This window comes from Montipora capricornis, chromosome 6 (assembly GCF_036669925.1).
Source record: "Montipora capricornis isolate CH-2021 chromosome 6, ASM3666992v2, whole genome shotgun sequence".
NCBI lineage: Eukaryota > Metazoa > Cnidaria > Anthozoa > Scleractinia > Acroporidae > Montipora > Montipora capricornis.
This window is the reverse complement of record NC_090888.1, coordinates 39,068,731-39,073,554: the sequence shown is the minus strand read 5'-3', so window position 1 is coordinate 39,073,554 and position 4,824 is coordinate 39,068,731. Positions and strand designations below refer to the sequence as shown.

The 4,824-nt window shown below is 37.8% G+C and overlaps 1 protein-coding gene across 1 annotated transcript in view; it reads left to right on the top strand.

Moving 5' to 3' along the window:
* Window positions 1-591: 591 nt before the first annotated feature.
* LOC138052117 (uncharacterized) overlaps window positions 592-4,824 on the top strand; it is a 33,057-nt gene continuing 28,824 nt past the window's right edge. Inside the window, exon 1 of the mRNA XM_068898495.1 lies at window positions 592-732. The gene's annotated coding sequence lies outside the window, so the exon portion shown is untranslated. The remainder of the gene's footprint in view (window positions 733-4,824) is intronic.

Sequence of the window (4,824 nt, the reverse complement as noted above, 5' to 3'; positions counted from 1 at the left end):
AGTCCTACCCCCGGGTTGTCGCCTAAGTCTTCGGGGTTGCTAACCGTTTCATCAGAGCTCACACGATGTTCAAACTGGCACGGCCGAATTGAAAAACTTTCGCAGGCATGTTCCTCATCGATTTTATTGGAATACGTCCCAGAATCGGCCACTTTTAGCGATGATATAAAGGCAAAAGCCCCTTCTTCGCCAATGCAAAATATTGTACACAACTCTGGGTTTGACGATTTACGTCACACGATGATACGCTGACCGCTTTCTGAACAAGCGGGCAATTTTCAAGATGGCGGATTTCTATTTGCATTTTTGGTCGTCTTTCAGGTGCAATATTTCATTTGAATGAAACGATATGGGAATGATGTTATCAAAAATTGAGACATAAACCCGAGGCCAAACATACAAAATATCTTCAATTTTACCCCGGAGTTCCCCTTTAAACTCGTCAGTTAGTAATATATTACTGGAGCGGTAACTGAAGCGAAAAAACATATTTTCACATATGTACTTCTGTTCGCTGCTCGACGTGAAAGCAAGCCAAATGAAGTCGTGAACAGGAGCCCTCACGGCATTCACGCTTGAATGCCTTCACGATTGCGCATGCATATGACGTAATTTTAAAGCGAACGCCGTCGTCGAAGCTTCCTTGGTCACTGCGTAAAGTCTCTATTAATACCGTAGTTCATTCGTTCAAAAACAAATCACCCATTGAAAATCCCGGAGCAAAGGAGATAGGTAGGTTTTTAGTGAAGGGTAATATTATGTTTTATCACACACTTCCTGTCTAGTGATCATGAAAAAACAATTCTTGGTCCAATTCTTGATCCAATGAAAGGAAGAGAAAGTGAATGAATTGCATCTCCTGCCTCCGCGGGCAGGCAGGAAAAAACAAAGTCAGTTTTAAAACATGACTCTGTTTGACGAAAAACTTGAACCTTCGAACCGACTTCATTACTATACTCAATGTTTCAAGACATATGTAATAACAATAATCACAAGCTTCATTCACTCCTTCCGCCACCTTATTACTCTGGCACTCTGCGTACACGGAAAAATCGCAAGTTCCAAGTCTCGCGTTTTAAAACCAATCGTTTCAGAGACAGTTTTATTGTAAGCCATTGCCGATAACATGTCCTTTTACAACTCATATTAAATGATATGATTTTGAAAAATTTTAGCTGTATCTTAATTGTAATTTAGACAGTGTTTACATAATAATAGCTTTAGTATTGTTAAATTCTTATCAAATAACTTTCTTAATTTATCATTATATAATTTTGTAGTTACAATTACAGTGCATTTCACAAAACTTTTGACAGGCGATTTGCGAAGTTCGTTGGGAATTTCATAAGTTCGCTTCGAACTTGAGAATTTCATTAAGTAACTATCAATCAAATGGCGAACTTCGAAACGAACTTGGCAATTTCGCGCCGAACTTTGTGGGAATGAGCACTGCACACTCATCACAAAAATGCGTTGTCCGCGCAAGCTGCCAAGTACTGGTAAAGTATATTTTCATTTTCAAGAGTGAGTGATTCCTGTGGAATGACGCTGAATTTCTTGAAAGATCTTGAAAGAATATAAACCAAGATCTTGCGTTACCGCTACGGCTGCATGCAGGTGACGGGATATCTTCGGGCAAACATTGGAACGTTATTCTTTACCAGTTTGTTTTGGATTTCACTGCTGTAAATGCTGAGTGGTACATGCAGTTTTACAACACTCCATATAATTATTCACATCATTCAGTACGCGCTGACCGAGTGATATTCTTCATTTGTTGTCTTTGATATTTCCTCTGCGAACGAAAATATCAACAATTTTGGCAATGGTTCTTTGGGAAGTCTCATTTCCTGTCCTATTTGAGATGGTCCTTTCCATTCTAACCAGCTTTTGATAATTTTCTCCAAAACAACACTTGGAATTGCCTTTCCTTGCAAGATGAAGGCACTCATTTCAAAACAACAACCGAGAGCAATGGTGACATTTCTTCGCCACATTCTCACGAAGTTCAGTGGGAAATTCCCAAGTTCGTTTGAAAGTTTGCCATTTGATTGACAGTTAAGCATTGAAATTCCCAAGTTCGAAGCGAACTTATGAAATTTACAAGGAACTTCGAAAATCGCCTGTCAAAAGTTTTGTGAAATGCAGTGTAATTAACGTTTTACATTTGTAAAAATTATCGTAATTCAGCCCTCGGGCTGCAAGGGTAATTTTAATAAAACTATCTATCTATCTAACTATCTATCTATCATCTACTATAGGCGACTTTCAGAACGAGTCAGAATACAATAAATGTTTCCAAACGGATGTAAAGACAGCAAAGTAACAATAACTCTCAAGAAAGAAACGACAGTTTTCAATTTACAGAACATGTTTCGACACTCTCATGTCATCTTCAGTTGCAAATGAGCTTTTAACGGTTGTACATTTGAATTTATATTAAGGTACGTTGCAAAATAATGCGTCAAAACGTGCGTACAATTTGAATGTGCAATACGAAATGCACGGAAAACAAAAATAGCGCGGATAACAATAAAATAAGAGACAAAAAGAAACAATTTAATATAAATTCAAATGTACAACCGTTAAAAGCTAATTTGCAACTGCAGATGACATGAGAACTGTCGTTTCTTTCGTGAGACAGTAAATGTTATTATTATGCAAATAAATGGCGGAATATTCAGCAGATAAGCTATATTTCTTTTCAATTTTTTACTTTTCTGTCTGCACTTTTGGTGGAACAATTTTTTTTCTCATTGTTTTTAGTCTTTAAAAATCTGTATGTGTGAAAGAGCAATCGTTGTGTTATTAGCTTAGGATGACGTGGCCTTTAACTTCGTAACAAGCCGCAAGCCGGATTTCCAGACCAAGGCGGTGTTAAACGCCGCGTTCTCTAAATTTTGTGGTTGGCTTTTGCCGCACTGGGTTTAAATTCTTTTGTTTGAGATGACAAGTGATTTTGAAGTAAAACACGTTGAATCATGTATTTTTGTGGTCATCGAGCCTTAATAATGACCAATCACATCATCTCTGACTTAATCCTATTAACAACAAATTGCTGCCATATGACGAGCTAAGTCGATAAGTTGGGAAAACGAAACTTTTTCATTTCAGCGAGTTATCCCATGTAACAATAGCTGGTATCACTCTCATTTAACAGAAGAACGTTTATCGAATGAATGTTTTCGACGAATTGCGAATCAAAACTTGTATGCTCGGTACAACGCGGCCGGCCAAAATTTACTTAAAACTTGAAACGTGATTTTTACAAAATGTAAAGTCTTGCCACTCTAACTGAACCTCGACGATTAAAAATAATTCGCTTTGAATGATTGTCATAGTTTAGTTCCTTGGACTCACAAAATTCACTTCAATTGTTTGAACGTCGTCGTAATACATAGCACACGCGACTCTGTGGGACTATTGTGAAAGATACATTTTGTCGATTATTTGACTAGGTTATTCGACGTTTTCCAATCACTTTCACAACTTATCGTCCACGGGCTGAAAAATTCGCGGTAAGAAAATTCGAAAACCTAGAGAACACCATCGGGTAATTACTCCCGTTCTTTCTGCAACTCTGGGCGTTTCGCTGGAGTCGTACGTGCATAAACACTTCTCAGCAATGTGTTGAAGAACGCGGATGTCAAACTTTCCATCCTTGAATACTCGCAGGATCAGTGCTCTAAAAGAAGAAACATCCCTCAATGTGCGGACGGCTTTTCACACCTGAAAAGTTCAGAAGCGACATATGGTTTCCTCGCTCTCTCAAAGTTAGCTTTAGCAACCGTATGAGTGTTTTCGCAATTTTCTGGCTCTTTCCGTAGTCGATGATCACAGGTCTGTTTGACCTCCCAAGGACGATTGTGCCCTTTATGTCCTTGTGAAGGTACCCACGATTGTAAGGTTTCGCACGCTTTGTTAAGAATGCTTACACAAGCTGCGTGAACGGCTTTGAAATTGAAGAATTAGCCACTTGTATTTGTGTTTACAACTTTTCACACTTAACTGTTTCTTAGCACTATCTCACCGCACAAAAGTGTATCTTTCGCAAGACTGTTGTTTATTATAGTCAGGGATCTTTAATTAAGAGGAAGTGAAATCTTGCCCCACAGTAGGTGTACCGGGAAACTGAAATTAGTCTATAGCTTAGCTGTTTTTCCTACTTTCCCAACCGCGAGAAAACCGCGGTAAATCTGCCATCGCCAAAAAATGTTATTTTTCTCAAAAAATATTTAAAGTTAGGTGGAAAAAAATACATCATTTTAAAGCTAAGAAAATAAGCTTTCCAACAGCATATAACTTATTTACAGACAACTGAAACCTTTTATAAAAGCGAAAGTTGAACGAAAAAATTTAACAAAAATAACACAAAAATATATTTTCCAGGCAAAATGCAAACCTAAAATTTTATTCAATTTATCTACTTTCTTGGACATAAATTTGACCGTAAACTGATGAGGCACGAATATTTTTGGATTTTTAGGAATAATCGGATTAGCGATCAAAGCGTACTGTGATAAGGTGATGACAGTGTCAAATTTTGCGACCCGTTGCTAACGGCAACGATCGCATTACGATAACTGACCTCTGTTTGCCAAAAACCACCCAAATAACCGATTTCTCGACGGAAAATTCATCCCAGAGGATAAAACTATTCACTGGACATGTAATAAAGGTAAATATGTTCGAGCGAAAGCAAAAACAAGCGAATATTTTGAGGGAAAACACAATTCTGTGAGATCAAAGGACCATGTGCTCAAGACACGCAATATCGTATCGCTAAGAAAATAATCTTATCTTTTCAGCGATTTTAACGCTTGA